Genomic DNA, 18,136 nt, shown 5'->3' with positions numbered 1-18,136 from the left:
TCCATCCGTCCCTCTATAAGAGGAAGACAGAAGAACAAGATCTGAAATTATTTTAGTCATTATGTAAACAAATAATACTTCTATACACCAATCCTTTTTTTTTTTTTTTATAAGCTTGAGTTCTGTTTTCAATACTTAGAACAAAGAGAGTTCTAATAGACTCCTTTCGCGTTGTCATATCAATCTTCTGAAGTAGTCAGGGCTCAGAGAATTAACTTGTCCAGAAGTCATTTGTTTAGTCAATCATTGCTGAGCCAAAGTTCACTCCAGGGCTCTCTGATCCCCCAGCTCTGCTGCTGGCACTCTGTCAAGCTGCCTGCCTCCCAACAATGGGCAAAACCTGGTCCTGCCTCTGAGAAACAAAGTCTGCAAGGAAATGAGACCGGTATAAACTGCTATAAAGCAAAACAGAACACAATACTATGACATAGATGCAACTAACATTCAGTGGGATGCACAGAGGAGGGATTTGAGACTCCAATTGTGCCTCAAGTCAGACTCAGCTTTGGGGGATTCCTGAATAGTACTTGGGTACCCAAGAAAACCCCAAAGTGACCAGTCTTCCCAAGTTTGGGCTTTCCTGGGCACTGGCTATTTACTGTTGTGCAAACCAGCAGTTCTCAGAACCCTGAACGGGAACTGATTGCCAGGAGCTGTGGCCACTATTTGCAGAGCTTGGCATTGTTTGTGACTCTGTCACTCATCTTTACAGTTGCCTTGGAACCTTTGCTCCGAAGAGCCCCTCCCCACTCCCAGTCCTGATCACTGCTCGGCCTGATCCTTTCTACTCTGTTCCTTCCTGCTACAACCACAGTGAGCTTGCAGCTGAGTGGGGGCTGGAAAAAGGTAAGTGTGGATAATTATTTTCTAGCATCTACCAAGGGAAATGACTTTGCACATGCCATTTACAAGCTATTTGCCAATTTGGCAGCGTATTCAACTGTTTATTCAGCAGTCGTTTTCAACCTCTTCTTCTTTAAGCCAAGCAAAAGGGCCCACAGCCCATCAACACCATCCTTTCTCATGAGCCAATGGAAAAATAACTCAGGGATACTCTTAAGGAGCATTGTAAAGTATATTTTGGAGAATTAAGTGTACATGTGCTTTAGCAATTGCGGCATAAATGTTTCATATTCAAATTGCACTACATAACTGTCTTTACGTATAATTACTGGAAAATTCAAGGCCAAAACATACAGTCACTTTAAGGTTAATCAAACAAATCACTTGTTAATGATGAAAATAAGTTAACAGTCAATTATAATTAAAAACAAGCAATTGAAGACCTTGACCCACATATGGCCACACTGATGGTAGACTAATGAGTGTTTTAGTCCAGAAAATGTCAGTGTGTGGGCAAGGCTCCATCAGAACTTTCCAGGATGCTGGACTTCTTGGGGTGGAATATTAAACTAAAACTTCATAGCACACTGATTTTGATTTATGAATTGCAAATTATATTAACCTTTTAAAAAAAATACATACAATTTGAAAAAGGTTAATCTAGCTGAAACTGGTTTGGCTCAGTGGTAGAGCGTCGGTCTGCAGACTGAAAGGTCCCAGGTTCGATTCCGGTAAAGGGTATGTACCTTGGTTGCGGGCACATCCCCGGTAGGGGGTGTGCAAGAGGCAGCTGGTGGATGTTTCTCTCTCATCGATGTTTCTAGCTCTCTATCTCTCTCCCTTCCTCTCTGTAAAAAATCAATAAAATATATATTTTTTTAAAAGAAAAATAAAGAAAAAGGTTAATCTAATTTAAGGGACTATCTGGGGTTACTCAGAGGTGACTGATCCTGGGATCAAAGGTTAATCTCTCTCCCTTTTATATATATATATATATATATATATATATATATATATATATATATATATCTATGTAATTTTTAAAACAGAGAGAGATAGAAACATGAATGATGAGAATCATTGATCGGCTGCCTCTATATGCCCACACTAGGGATCAAGCCCACAACCTGGACATGTGACCTGACCAGGAATCGAAACATGACCTCCTGGTTCATAGTTCGGTGCTCAACCACTGAGCCACACGGGCTAGGCAGATTAAGCTTTAATAATTCACTTAGCAAGCTATTAGTAAGTCTTAGATGTACAGTAATGTGGGAATGTACAGAGTTGTAAGTAATTTGTCCAAAAAAACTGAAGGGAAGACTTGCTTTGAGGCCTGTCCAGTGAGCCTTGGGTAGCTTTTGAGAATAAGCTACCCAAGGTGTAAGCTTGAGTTCGATTCTCAAGCTTTGTGGGAAGGCTCTGGGACTCAGCTGCATCATTACCTGCAGGAGCCTTAGACCAAGGCAGGAGTGACAGATGAGAACTGAGAGCCAGGGACATGTGTTCCAACTCTCTTGCCTTCTATAATGAGCGTTTGCCTGGACCTCAGGAGAAAGTGCAGCATTCCAACCGGGCACTCCCAGTTAGGCTAGCATGGAGGTCAGCGTGACTGGGACATTTTTCACACTCGCTAATTTAAAAAATCAACCCCCTCAATGCTGCTGACTTCAGAGGAATTATGAAACTTTATTTGTAGCTACAAAACCCATCAGTACCAGTTTCCAAAAGGTACAAGGCCTTCTACCTTAGGAAACTACACTACAATTGTGTAACACTTTTAACCTTTCAAAACACATTTTCATATGTAATGTGTATCTAGCCAGAAGGTGCAATTGCTGAGGTGAACAGAGGTAGTTTGCAGTTCTCTGACTCCCTTTTTTTCCTCTTATTTCCTCAGTACTCTCCTTCCCTCTCCTTCAGCTCACATCCCTCCTAATGTATCCTTTCTCTCTTGTGCTTTCTACTCACTTCCTCAGTTACTGCTTTAATAGTTGGCCCAGGCCTTGATTATTCTTAAAATGAAACCACAGGACTATTCGGGGGGTTACTCAGAGGTGACTAATCCTGGGATCAAAGTCTAATTCAATCTAGATCTTCTGAGTTCTTTGTTAATTTTTTACTTTTAAATATATTTTTACTAGAGACCTGGTGCACAAAATTTGTGCACTCAGGGAGGTCTCTCAGCCCGGCCTGCGCCCTCTCACAGTCCAGGAGCCCTCAGAGGATGTCCGACTGCCACATGTCCTACTACATTGAGCGTCTGCCCCCTCGAGGTTAGTGCACATCATAGAGACCAGTCATTCTGCAGTTTGGTCAATTTGCATATTAGCCCTCTATTATATAGGATTGCTTTCAGAGAGGAAGGAAGAGGGAAAGAGGTAAAAATAGCAATGATGACAGAGAACTATTGATTGGCTGCCTCCTGCATGCCCCAGGTAGGTGCCCTGTTTGACAGTCAAACTGTGACTTCCAGGTCCATCGGTCGACACCTGACCATAGATACACCATGTCTGGGATGGGTTATTTAAAAAACACACCAAGATTTGACTTTTCAGTGAGTCAGGCCTTCATGTAAAGCTCGTTCATTCCTGGATACATTAACCTAGGTAGGTTGGGTCTATGAACTAAGAGCATTTCTAGCCCTACAGAGTCAGCCAGCACCAGCTACACCTGTGTTTTGGTTATGCAACCTAAAACTCAGTGACTCCGGGAGTGTTATGGGTTGAACTGTGGCCCCTACTTCCCCACTTGGCTCAATTCATAAGTGGGAGTCCTAACCCTCACTACCTCAACATGTGGCTTTATTTGGAGATAGGGGCTTTAAAGAGGAAGTCAAGTTAAAATGGGGGTCATTAGGATGGGCCCTAATCCATGTGACTGGTGTCATAAGAAGGGGAAATTTGGACACAGAGACAGACAAGTAGAGAAAAGACCCTGGGTGGAGATGGCCACCTACCAAGCGAAGGAGGGAGGTTTGAAACAGACGCTTCCCTCACTTTCCTCAGGAGGAGCCAACCAGCCTTCCAGCTTCCAGAACTGGGATACCATACAATTCTTTTCTTTAAACAACTAAGTAAGTGGTCTTTTTACTAGCAAACTAATAAATACAGAGAGCAAAGAGCCCAGGAGACTACTTTTCCCCACCTTCTCACGGGATAGTTTTAGGAATTGAACTGATAGATGTAAAGCACTTTGCTCACAGTTAAAGCTACAGCGAAGATTGGTATTAATATTGTAGCAGTTCCTGGCTACCATATTTGAAACTACTGTACTCTAAAAGCCATCCCCTCCCATACAAGCACACTGAACCACTTTCCTTGATTTGTTTTTCCCTACACAGCACTCACCACCTTCTGAAACACTATACACTTTACTTACTCGTTTTGCTTATTGTCTGCTTCTTCCCACTGGAAGTAAAACTTCATGAGGGGGAACTTGCGTTTTTTGTTCCCTGCTGTCTCCCTAGCACCCAGAACTTTCCCCGACATCTCACAAGCCCTCGATACACTTGTTGGATGAATCATAAATGCATATTTGTATCCTCTCATCTTCATCCTGCTATTGTCTACTAATCATTCAAGACCCACAAGAGTCTGTCTTCCTCACTGTGGGTTCTGTAAGGGAGGGACTTCCAAGATGTTTGTGTCCTGTATTCTGTTAACGAAAAAAACCATTGAAACATGTAAAGAATTTTTTAATGAGTTTATTTGAGCCAAAACTGTCGACAATTGCCGGGAAGCAAAACCTCAACGGATTGAGATAATGCTCCGAAGAATGGCGAGTTACATTTCTCTATTTATACACTGAAATCAAAGGAGGGGACATAGGTGGGTTACATGAAATCCATTGGTGATGGAGTAAGGAGGCGGGAGAAAGAAAAGTGGTGGGAAACTCCTGGGATTGGATAAAAAGTAAAATGATGGATGTGTACTCAGGTGAGCGCAGGAACAATTAACATGATAAAAAAGGAATTTGAGGCATCTGTCCTGGCGCCCACCACATTTGGTTGTTCCCCAAAGGCTCCGGAAAAAGGGAAGTTACAAGTTACCCAGACATCTCACAGATATGTTATCTTAGAGGCAAAAAGGCAAATGGGCTCAGTAAAAAAGATCAAAGTTGATCTTTGTCTGGGAAAATATCTGGGACATGACTACCTACTATAACCTGTTAGATATTTAATTTTCAAACCATCTTTTGTGGTTATCTTAGGTCTCTGGGTTTGCAAGACTGCCACGCAGGCCTTCCCTGAGCTTGTCAGGTTAGCTTGTGGCTCTTTTCTTTCACAATTCCAAGGAGGTGGCTCTGAGCCTCATCCTTGGTGGGCACTCCATTCTTGATTGCTGAGTGAGCCAGTAACTGGGGAGCATGGGAAGGGCACAGGGAGAAAGTGGATCAGAAGTGGCTCACAAAAATAAGAGTGCTAGTGAGGCTGGGAAGAATGCCTGCCTCCCCCTCTGGCATTTGTTGCCCATCGAAAACCTCCTAGGAACATCAGACATCTTCATCTCAGCCGGCTCAGCTGACTAAGGCCCCTCAGTTCTCTCTTTTCTAACTGAAATTTCTAGGTGGACAGCCCCCACTCCTTACCCAGCCCCAGGGGGACTCATTCTGTATTTGGTGATGTTAATATGTTCATTAGGGTGAGACTTCTGTTTTGTCTATCCAGGAGCCTTTCATTTTTATTTTTATTTTTCAAATCACTTTGAATACATCTGTTCTGGGCCCCCTTAGGAATGGGAGAGCCCTGTGTGACCAGGAAGTAGTGCCAAGGTGTAGCTCCAACATCTTAGAGTGATTTAGGAGAAGAATTCTCTGCCCTGGGGGAGCAAGGGGCTGCTGTTAGCATTCAAAGAGGAAAAGTACAATAAAGAATCTCCATAAAGGGCATTGTTCTCCGGTGAAAAGAATTAAGGATCTCAGGCTGATGCTTCTCATCTTCAAAGAATGAGGAAAGGCCTTGGCTTACCAGACTAACCCCCTTTGGGCTTTTACTTTCCCAGGAAGCAATAGTCATTGTCTGTTGATGTGCATGTGTTCACTCACAGGTTTTTGAACCAGACCCTGTGCTACAGCCTGAGGATACAAAAAATTAATATTAGTCCAATGAAGAACCTTAGCCTCCTGGGTCTGTATACAGGCATACCTCATTTTATTGTGCTATGCTTTATTGCAATTTGCAGATACTGCCTTTTTTCTTTCTTTTTCTTACAAATCGAAGGTAAGAGCCTCCACTCCACCAGCAAAAAGATTATGACATGCCAAAGGCTCAGATTATAGTTAGCATTTTTAGCAATAAAGTCTTTTTTTAATTAAGCTATGTACTTTTTTTTTTTTAAGATATGATGCTATTGCATACTTCATAGACTGCAGTATAGGGTAAATATAACTTTTACATGTACTGGAAAACCAAAAAATTCACGCAACTCCTTTTATTGTGGTGATCTGGAACCAAATCCAAAATATTGGCGAGGTATGCCTGTTCAAACAAGTGGATTCTGGCCTCTCCCAGGGTTAGGAAGAGCGTGGTGACAGGACTACAAAGCTGAGCAGAAAGCCTTTGGGGGAGTAAATGCCAGTCCACCCGGGGACCTGGGACCAACCTCCTGGCGACCTCTTGCTGGGAATGTTTCCTGGAAATCACTTAGCCAAAATTACCATTGAGCTAAACAAGGGAAGTTGCATAGATCTTTCTAGAATGCCTGCAGTCATTGGCATGAGTCATTGACTTGTCTTCAGCAGTGGACATTTTACCAGGTGCCTGAGACAAAACAGATGTATAGGATGCCCTCTTGACTCCCAAGAGACCTCCTCGCCTGAAGCAGAAAGATTAAAGTGATCAAAGTGTACTTGCCGTTTTAAAAATAAACATTCTCCAGGCCTTGAAAAATGAATTTCTCCAGGAAACAATTTACACAAGTAATTCCCTACACTGAGTATTTTGTATTCTCTGTGAATTCTGTGAATATTTTGCATATTAGAGACAAGTAGATATTCAGTGTTTACTTTGGAGGTAAAGGAAAAAGGAGAATAGAGAGTCTTTGTCATAGTCGTCTTTGTTTCCCAGCCATCAGAAATGTGTGGAGCCCTGGCTGGTTTGGCTCAGGGGATATAGCATCAGCCTGCGGACTGAGGGGTCCCAGGTTCAATTCCGGCCAAAGGCACATGCCCGGGTTGCGGGCTCCATCCCCAGTAGGGGGTGTGCAGGAGGCAGCCAATCAATTTTCTCTCATCATTGATGTTTCTCCCTCTCTCTTCCTCTCTAAAATTAATTAAATATATTTTAAAAAAGAAATTTGTGAAGGTTTTCCTCTGTTCAGCACTGTGCTGAGTATGAGGGGAGTGGAGCAGGACAAGAGGGGTAAATATTGTAGATACAACGAATACGACAGCTGGTCCTCAGTAAGCTTCCAGTCTCATGCAGGCATTGTAGGTCAGGTCCCTGGGTCTGAGGCAGAGATATGGGAGCAGCAGTTTCCTGGGGAGTGTCCTCAAGAGCACCTGGATGGGACTGAGGAAACCAGGACTGGCCAGAGGTGAGAGTTGAGTGTAATGCAATAAAAGACTCAGCCAATCCACAGGGAGCTCTGAGGCTGAGATGACCCTTCAGAGGTGTCCCGAATTGAGGCAAGGGAGATGTGCCATTGCATACGCTACTGAATGTCACTGGATGCAAGCTTCCTGCTAGGAGGAAAAGTAAACTTGAACAAATCAGCTACTTGCTGTGGAGGGAAATTCATGGGAGGGACTCAGCTATGAGCTTTCAGCAGGCAACTCACCCAAAAGTTGGGGAAATGTGTGTCTTGTCCCCGTAGGTGTGGTTGGCACACCACCGCCTCCACTACAAGGTAGTACAACACAACAGTACAACAATCATGATATGACATCATGGTTCTGTAAGGAAGGTGCAGAGGTAGCCTAAGGAGCCTTCAGAAGGTGGAGGGATCACATCTGCTGGGGAAAAAGGAAAACTTCCTGGGTGTGTGCAACCTACACCCCTGCCCCAGGAGAAGAGCTGAAGTGATGAAACCACACTCTCCCAGCTGAAAACAGGGCAGTGAGAGGATATATGTTCATGGGTTGCCCTGGCTTGCCTGGCATTTCATTATTGGAAACCGCCTCTGCGGTGAAAGCAAAAGCTATCCTCTCAGGGCAGCATTTAGAGGGCAGTTCCCTGGAGGACACTGTGGGGTGACTGCCCTGAGTACTCACAAGCATGGGGTGTCCTAGGGAGCTTGCATGCAGCAAAGGATCAAGAATAATGTCCAGCCGGCCAGCATGGCTCAGTGGTTGAGTGTCAGCCTACAAACCAGGAGGTCCCGGTTAGATTCCCGGTCAGAGCACATGCCCAGGTTGTAGGCTCGATCCCCAGTGTGGGTAGTGAAGGAGGCAGCCAATCCATGATTCTCTCATCATTGATGTTTCTCTCTCTCTCTCCCTCTCTCTTCCTCTTTCTCTAACACCAATAATATACATACATATATATATATATATATATATATATATATATATATATATATATATAGTTTTTTTTTTTTTTTTTTTTAAGAAGAATGTCCAATATGCTACACACCCCCAAGCCTCCTCGGTCGTCTTCCGCCTCTGAGATCAGATAAGCTTCAGGCCTGGTGATGGCTCCTTCAGGGAGGTCCTTCCTATCAGCTTCTGCTTCTGGTCCTGCATTGGGACTCCAAGCCCAAGAGAGATGCTTCAAGTCCTTACTGAACCAGCACAGTTCTGCTGCCTGAGCCCCCCACCCTGCCCCCTCTCCCATGTTTCTTCTACTGGTATCACGCCTTATCTGCAGGTTTGTTTTCTGCAGTTTCAGTAACCCATGGTCAGCCATGATCAGAAAGTGTGAATTGGGAAATTCCAGAAATAATCATAGGTTTTAAAGTGTGCTTCGTTCTGAGTAGTATAAAAATACAGAGATTGTGATGAAATCCTGTGCCATCCTGCTCCGTCCCTCCCGTGATGTGAATCACCCCTTTGTCTGGCATCTCCACATGGATGTGCCACACCCCTATTAGTCACTTAGTAGTTATCAGATTGATATATCGCAGTGCTTGTGTTCAAGTAACCCATATTTTACTTAATCATGCCTCATTTATATAACTTTTATTACAGAATATTACTATAATTGTTCTACTTTATTATTAGTTACTGTTGTTAACCTCTTACTGTGCCCAATTGATAAATTAAGCTTTATCATAGGTAGGTATGTATAGGAAAAACCTAGTATAGAGTTTAGTACTATCGCTTGGGAAGTCTTAGAACAATGACTGTATAAAGTTGAACCATCTCCCATTCTAGCGTGGACAGCAGACTTGAGAAAAAATTTGAAGGAGAAAGAAATGGAAGTAAGGTGAGAAAGGAAGACGTCACACCAGTTTCTCAGAGTCCTTCTGGATTGGGCCTCCAGGGTCACTGATAATAACTGTAATAACTGTGCTCTCTGGGGTTAACCAGCCAGGCCTGGATCCAGCAGGAACATAGGGAGCTGGACTTATAGCTGCTCAGCAGCTCTCAGACTTGCCTTCATTGGTTGGTTCCAATCACCAGATGATGGAATAAGCTCTGCTGGTTTAAGTGTTTAAAGAGGGAGCAGAGTCCATCTAACATCCAAACTGAATGCTCAGGGCTAGATCTCCTCTTCCATCTCTTGCTCTCTCTCCCTTACCATGGTCAGGTTCAGGCCCTAGTGACTTCTAACCAGACAACTGCGAGGGCCTCCCTGCTGTCCTCCTGGCTCTGTTTGGTGCACATCAAACTGCACAGTGCTTCTGGCTTGCTCATTGGCTATGCCTCTCATCAACTTTCAGTGAATTCATCTCCCAAGAGAAGGGTGCATTCTACTCGTTAGTTTCCAGCCACATTCCCCACCCCTTGACTTCCTATGTGTGGCTATTCAGCCAAATTAAACTCTGGGTTGTTTCCCAAACCTACTCTTTGACATTTTCCCACCTCCACTTTCGTTGTTCTCTTGACTGTAACGTCTTCCTTTCTCACCTTACTTCCATTTCTTTCTCCTTCAAATTTTTTCTCAAGTTCACTTCAAGCCATTGTCCCTCATGAACATATATAAACAATTCTGACCAAAATTTCAGCAAACCAAATCTAACGCTATGTCAAAGGATAATACAACATAACTAAACAGGGTTTATCCCAGGAAGGTAAGCTTGGTTTATTAGTAGCATTCCCAAACCAACCATGGTAATTCTTTGTATTCACTTTCTGTTGTTATGTAAAAAATTATCACAAACTTAGCAGATCAAAAGAACACAATTTTATTATCTCACAGTTTCTATAAATCAGAATTCCAAGTATGACACATCTGGGTTCCCTGCTCAGGGTCTTACCAGGCTGAAACCAGGTGTTGGCCATAGTTGTGGTTCTCATGTACTAGTAGGGCTTGAAGTTCTCTTCCAAGCTTGCAATAGCCCTTTACTGTGCCTCTTCCTGTGGCTTATTTTATTGTAGAATTCTCATGTCTTTGTCTTATTCCCGCTATGTTCCCTGCCCTAAAGGCAGAAACTGGCCTCTTCACCTAGGTTTTGTGAATTTGTACCAAGAAGTGCAAATGTACCACTACTTTCTTGAGTGTTTTGTCACAGCGAATAAAGAGTCACTTCAGGTTTTATATTTTTCTCGTTTTGCCACAGAACTTGTTTACATTCCACTCATTTGGCAGTACTTTCCCCCAGTCTGGTTAGTCAGCATTTTTGACAGCTGCTTGGCACGGCTTTCAATCTGCCCTGGCTGGTGTGACTCAATGGTTGGGTGTTGTCCCATGCACTGAAGGATTGTAAGTTCAATTCTCGGTCAGGGCACATGCCCAGGTTGCAGGCTCAATTCCCAGTTGGGAACCTGCAAGAGGCAGCCCACAGATTTCCTCTCTCACATCGATGTTTCTTCTCTCCCTTCCTCTATCCCTCAAAATAAATTTAAAAAAATTTTTTTTAAATGACAGCCATCTGTAAGGTACACTGACTGTCACATAACCCATTCTCTGGAGATGGTGGTGAGAGCCATAGTTACTATTACTTACTTATAGTCTAATGGGCCAAAACACTTTTATTTTAGAACTCATAACCAAACGTGGGTCCACCATTTCTGGATAAAACTTTCATTTTAAGAAAATCACACCTAGGAAATTGAACCAGACATAGAGATATTGGAGAAACTGGAACAAATACACATACCCCAAACTAGGGGGCTCTTTACAGGTACACAGTTCAAGATGGTTCTATACTTCTCCCACATCTCCGCTGTACCTGCTTGGAGTCCTTTTCTCACTTCCATTTCCATGTGATGGGAGCAGACAGAGTATTGTGACTCCGCCAAGGACTCTGCCTCCCTTCTCCTATAGAGATCTCTAGCTGGATGAAATAAGTGTGTCAGGGAGGTCCAGTGTGCAATACTCATTAACAGTTCAGGCTTTGGAGCCCAGCTGTCTAGGGTTGAATCCAGGATGTGTTTCTTAATATTTTTGTGCCTCAGTTTCCTCATCTGCAAAATGGGAACAATTAGAGTGCTTATCTCATAAGCTTATTCCAAAGACTAAATGAGCCAATTCATATAGAACAGACACAGGCACACAGTAAACATTCAGTCACAGAAGTTCGCCGCTGTTACCTTTAGAACTGTTGTTCTCAACCCTATGTGAATAGTCAAATTAATTGGGAAGATTTGGAAACATGCCGATGCTTGGAACTCCCATGCTAGATCAGGATTTCTCCTGATCTGCGACACTGTTGATGTTTTTGGCATACTTTTGTTGTTGTTGAAGGTTGTTCTATGCATTGTAAGATATGTAGCAACACCCCTGGCCTTTATCCATTAGAGGCCAATAACATATCTCTTTCTCAACTCTCAGTTATAACCAAAGTTGTTTCCAGACATTGCTAAATACCCAGTAGGGGCAGAAATTGACCTCAGCTGAGATATACCAGTATATCAACATATATGTAACTCCATCTATGGAAAGAAATCCGCATTATTAAACGGTACTCCTGGGACTGCCCCAGATCAATGAAATCATAGTTTCTGGAGTTGGGGCTTTGGGTATGGGTCTTCCCTGGGGCAGACCCAGGTTTTGTGGGGCATGAAGCTTATAAAATTTGAAAAGGGGGGGGGGGTGTCTTTCTTTAGTAAAGTAGTACATATTACAAAATTTGTTATGAAGTGACTATTCATTTATTATAGAATGAGTAAAGAAGACATAACGAACTATTGGCGACTTGGAGATTCATATTCCTTTCTTTGGAGATCACTATAGACAATTTCCCAGAAAAAAATTCTTTTTGATAACCACCTAGCTTTCTCTTCCCACCTATGATACCCTACGCCTCCCAGCGTTCACAGGGGCCCTGAGCAAGCTTTCTGAGAAGCCTGCCTCTGTGCCGATCGCTGCTGCACCACAGTGCTTTGGACGCAGGCCCAGCCGTGCAGAGCAGGCATAAAGCCCACGCAGCCTAGTTCTGTTAATCAAGATTTCAGAAAACTTGGCAGGTAGGATGCAGATAGGGAGCGCAGCAAGAGGAAATTGAAATTGAAGTCCAAACCTAAAGTCTGGAGAACCATGATTCTGATCATGACATAACTAGTTCAAACAGTGGTGCTGATCTTTGGTTTTCAGCCTCACCACTGAGATCCTGGGCGGGCTAACTGATCAAAATTCAGGATTGGGGGGGAGAGGGGAAGGGGCCAGGCAGAGGAGAGGTGTGCCTCACAGGTCAATACAATTACCCTCCATGAATTCCTCAGGAATACTGACTCCCAGGTCTGAGCAGAAACCAGGCAATGGGCAGGTCCCCTAGGCGCACAGCAGCCATCACTAGGGAGCCAGACTCCAGGTCTTAGAGAGTAAACTTACTTCTCAGTCCCATTAGAGGAGATTGTAAGGAGAGACTTAGCCTATAGATACTGAACTCTGCTTACAGCCTGAATATTTGTGTCCTCCTCAAATCCCTATGTTGAAATCCTAGCCTCCAATGTAATGGTATTAGGAGATAGGACCTTTGGGAAGTGATTAGGTTATGAGTGGTGTCCTCATGACTAGTCTTAGTGCCCTTATGAAAGAGACTCCATAGCGCTCCTTTGCCCCTTCCATCACACGAGGACACAATGAAGATGGTTGTCTACGAAGCAGGCAGTGGGCTCTCACCAGACACTGAATCTGCCAGCAACTTGATCTTGGTTTTCCCAGCCTCCAGAACTATAGGAATAAATTTCTGCTATTTATAAGCTACCTAGTCTATCCTATTTGTTATCACAGCCCGAATAAATGAAGACAAAATCCCTGCCTCCATTTGGATGGGCTCCAGAACTGGATGTGAGGAAGAGCGGCTAGGACTGGATTTAGGCAGAAGCTGTGAACCCATCTGGGAGGCACTGAAGCAGGAAATGACCGCTCAACAGCTCTCTTGATTCTGAGTATGGAACTCGGGCGAGGGGGACCTTACAGCTCTTTATGACATCATCAAGGTTGCCCATGGAAGCTTCATAAAACCTGCAAAGATGAGATGATGGACTTAGGGGTTTTCCTAGACCCCTGAAATCAAAAGGATTGAACCTTGAAGTCACCTCTGCAGTTTGGGATGGCTGTGTAGTCAGTTTATCAAAGCTGGGGATGAGGACTACTTGGCTATGACCTGTGCTCCTAAAGGTTAGTTGGCTATGCCAAGGATCACATAGACCATTTCCATGAATTGACACCTTTAGCACACTTAACAGAGAGTGTCTGTGTGCTCAATGTTATTACTGCTGTCATTTCAGTAACCAGGATTGCTGGCAAGTACTGTACCTTTAAGAGGCAGTGAAAAAGGACAGATTCCTTTTCATTCAGAATTGCCCCAGTGTAGAGTTTGGGTGAGGTTTTGGGGGAAGTTGATTACAGCATGTGTGATGGCATGAGGGGTAAAGTGGGGTTTTTCAGTCTGACTCCCTGGTAACTGGTCCTCTCCTTATCTTACCCGTGTTCCAGTTACCCGTGAGTATGGCCGCATGTGCTCTCATCTTTATATTATAAACCAGGTTGGTAAACTGTGGCTCTCAAGCCACATGCAGCTCTTTGGCCCCTTGAGTGTAACTCTTCCACAAAATATCACGGCCTGGGTGAGTCTATTTTGAAGAAGTGGCGTTAGAAGAAGTTTAAGTTTAAAAAATTTGGCTCTCAAAAGAAATTTCAATTGTTGTATTGTTGATAGCTGGCTCTGTTGACTAATGAATTTGCTGGCCACTGCTCTAGTCAAACTAATTTTCCTAATGAACCAAGGGAATCTCCATTCTGGCTCCAAATTTTCTTTGAACCATAGGTGTGTGAATCATCCAACTAACCTCGGAAACTAACTAGAACCAGTCATTTCATCCTTCTATTGGGACACAGTCCATCATCCTCTCCCTTTCCTTGCCTAGTCATTCGTAATCCTGCAAATGGATAATAGAGTAGTCCAAAGAAGGCAATGGTAAGAGAAAAAGCAACAAATTTGGATAATTTTGAAATTAGAACTTCAAACAATCTCTTGAGCAATGAGGACAAGTTGCTTAATATTAGAAGGATGTCTCTTCTCTCCACCCCCATCCCCATTGCCGCTGAAATAACCAAAGTCTTCCATGCCATATTCCATAATTCTAGGAACTCATATTTTCCAAAGGAAATTGCTCTTATTCTTCTGGGTTTTTAGGTTTGTTATTTGCAAAGAACAATGTGCAGGTCTTTTTCTTAGAATTACGTTAACTCTTTTGATGCTTTACCTTTTAACCTCTCTAATTCATGTTAGAGGCCTGAGATTTCACCACCCCCCTTACCCCCCTCCCCCCCCCATACACACACATAAGCTGCCACATCTATAGCACACTAAAAGGAAGTTTATAAAGGAGTTAGAGCATCAGCTGTGTCTCTGAGAATATATTTTTAGTCGCTATTTTCTCAACTGTGTTGGGATCTGATTCCAAGTCTGTTCGAGTCAGGCCTGTCTGGCTTCAACATCAATACTCTATCCACTCTCCCCGACTGCCCATTCTCCCAAGAGGATAAGGAGGAGGGAGAGAGGAAAGGAGGTGCAGGAGAGGGATGGGGAGGAGAAGAAATAAAGATGCTAAAGGTGGTTTGCTTTTGAGGGAATTCAATAGCAGCTTTTTATACTTTTGAATGTAACTCTCCATCAAGATATTGTTAATAATTAATAAGGTAATAGCCTATAAATATCTGTAATAGCTACTTCACAGGACTGTTGTAAGGCTACTATTAATATTTAATAAGGTGATGTTACCTTATTAATACCTAACTATTATTTAAATCTACCTCACAGGATTGTAGTAAGAAATACAGGTAAGTATATAAAGTGCCAGGCACATCAATGGTAGTTAGTAATTAGGAAATCTTACTGATCCTATAAATTTGGTAGAAACACATTCTCTAACTCCAGAGTCAGACAGACCCGAATTTGTATGACTTTGAACAAGTTATAATATTTAAAGTCACAAAGCCTTAGTTTTCTCATTTATAAATGGTAGAAAATAGCTCTTAAATCATAGTATTGTTGTGAAGATTAAATATGCTAATGCTATGATATTTAGCATTATGCTTGTCTTGTAGAAAATGCTGAATGAACATGGTTTTTATATAAATGTTATTTTGAGGGCTTTATTCTGTTTTTGTTTAGTTTGTTCTTGATGCTATAATATACACCATTTCCTTGCTATAGACCCCACATGCCTTTCCCTCCACCCTTCCTTTTTTGGAATATCTATGCTTTTAAAATTCTGAAATCAAGTAGGAAAGATTCCATCGGGTTTCCTTTTTTCTAATCCTCATTGAGTCTACTTTGATTATCTTTTTTCCCTTAAGTTTACTGGGTCCTTTCTTTTTGCCATTATTATTTTAATTCAGAGCACTCATGGTACACAATCCATTATTCAAACCTAGCACATTTTGTGACTTGGAAACACTTTTTGTTCAGTAACATTCACCAGGCCCACATGAGTTCAGTGGGGAATCTTACCAAACATTTACGTAAGAAATTATACCATACTCCAGCCAGTCTGGCTCAGTGGATAGAGCATTGGCCTGCAGAACAAAGGGTCCCGGGTTCAATTCCAATCAACAGAATGTACCTCAGTTGTAGGCTCCTCCCCACCCAGGTGGGGGCTCCTGCAGGAGACAACCCATCCATGTGTTTCTCTCACACTGATGTTTCTCTCTGTCTTTCCCTCTCTCTTCCACTCTCCCTAAAAATCAATGAAAAAATATCCTTGGGTGAGGATTAACAAAAAAGAAAAGAAAAAAATTATACCAATTCAACTGGAACAGTCATTCCTTGCTGGTGAGAATGTAAATGAATGGTACAGCCACTTTAGAAGACAGTTTGGCAGTTTCTTACAAAAAAAAATACACTCTTACCGTACAATTAAGCAATCATGCTCCTTGGCATTTACTCAAAGGAGTTGGGAGCTTATTTCCACAAAAATGCTACACACTATGTTTATTGCAACTTTATTCAGAATTACCAAAACTTGGAAGCAACGAAGATGTCCCTTAGTAGGCAAATCAATAAACTGTTGTGCATCCTGACAATGGGATATATTCAGCACTAAAAAGAAATAACTTGCCGAAGCCGGTTTGGCTCAGTGGTAGAGCGTTGGTCTGCGGACTGAAAGGTCCCAGGTTCGATTCTGGTCAAGGGCATGTACCTTGGTTGCGGGCACATCCCCAGGTGGAGGGTGTGCAAGAGGCAGCTGGACAATGTTTCTCATCGACATTTCTAGCTCTCTATCTCTCTCCCTTCCTCTCTGTAAAAAATCAATAAAATATGTTATAAAAAATAATAAAAAGAAGAAATAACTTATCAAGCCATGAAAAGACATGGAGAGAACTTAAATGCAGTTACTAAGTGGAAGCAGCCAATCTGAAAAGGCCACATACGATATGATTCCAACTGTGTGACATTCTGGAAAAGGCAGAACTATAGAAAGAGTAAAAAGATCGGTGGTTTCCAGGGTTGGAAGAGGGAAGGAATAAATAAGCAAAGGACAGGATTTTTTTTAGGGCAATGAAACTATTCTGTATAAAGCTACAATGGTGGATTTTCAACATTTTCTTTATACAGTTGTCAAAACCCATAGAATACACACCACCAAGCATGAACCCCAGTGTGAACTATGAGCATTGGGGGCTAATGATGTGTCAATTAGATTCGTCGATGATAACACATGTACCACTCTGATTCAGGATGTTGATAGTGCTGGAGGCTGTGCATGTGTGAGGGGGAGGGAAGTATAGGAACTTTCTGTACTTTTGCTCAGTTTTGGTGTGAACTTAAGACTGCTTTGAAAAATAAAGTTTGTTAAATAAATATACAGAACATTAGTCTTTAACATCAAACCTTCCACTTTGACATCTGTCTTTTTTTCCTAATACATAGTTATTATTGAAATAAATAATGTCTAATTTTGCAACTCGTTTTGAGGTCCTAAGTTTCAATACAAAGGGTATTTCTAACACCAAATGCCAGCTCCAGGCAACATTTAAAAATATATATATATTTTTTTTTTATTACTTTCAGAGAGGATGGAAGAGGAAGCGAGTGATAGAAACATCAAAGATGAGAATCATTGATCAGCTGCCTCCTGCACATTCCCCTGCTGGGAATTTTGGCGGTAACCAGGGCATGTGCCTTGACCAGAATAGAACCCTGGACCCTTCAGTCCACAGGTTGATGCTCTATTCACTGAGCCAAACTGGCTAGGGCAACTCCGGGCAACCTTTATACTCTTTGGCTTTTGTGGCCTTATTTATAATGTACATCTCAAAGCTAAAGGCATTTCCCAATCAATCCTAGCTTCCCTAAGAATCCATTATAAGCCTAAATGTTTTTCATTACAAGAATACATAAAAAATAAACTGTGGAAATGTACATCACTTGGTACATTCCTACTAAGTGGTCTTCAAAATAAATGTATTAGAAATGTATTTTAGACAGTGTGCATTAGAGTTTATTAGAAATGCTAGATCTAGAGTTTATTAGAAATGCTCAATACTAGTACCAAGTTGCACATTATTATTTATAACATACAATTTTTTACATTTATTTGTCTTTAATGACATTATTTCGGGAAAGTATAAAAACACAGTAATAGTAAACAATCGAAAAGGTAGCAGGAGGGTGGGTGGGATGGGGGAGAGAACACAGGGACTTCCACTTTATTTTCAATTTTTCAAGAGAACCTCTTGTGAAACTTCTGGTTTTTTCCTGAACGGCCCTACATGGTAGAGTTTTGTATTGCTTTTATT

At 42.3% G+C, this 18,136-nt stretch overlaps 1 protein-coding gene across 1 annotated transcript in view; it reads left to right on the top strand.

The window, feature by feature from the left end:
* The first annotated feature begins 735 nt into the window (after positions 1–735).
* LPGAT1 (lysophosphatidylglycerol acyltransferase 1) overlaps positions 736–18,136 on the top strand; it is an 89,752-nt gene continuing 72,351 nt past the window's right edge. The window contains exon 1 of the mRNA XM_036442651.2: positions 736–846. The gene's annotated coding sequence lies outside the window, so the exon portion shown is untranslated. The remainder of the gene's footprint in view (positions 847–18,136) is intronic.

The sequence above is a fragment of the Pipistrellus kuhlii genome, unplaced genomic scaffold, assembly GCF_014108245.1.
Source record: "Pipistrellus kuhlii isolate mPipKuh1 unplaced genomic scaffold, mPipKuh1.p scaffold_m20_p_18, whole genome shotgun sequence".
In the NCBI taxonomy this organism is placed as follows: Eukaryota; Metazoa; Chordata; class Mammalia; order Chiroptera; family Vespertilionidae; genus Pipistrellus; species Pipistrellus kuhlii.
Note: the sequence above shows the minus strand (reverse complement) of the source record. Positions and strands in the feature narration are given on the sequence as shown.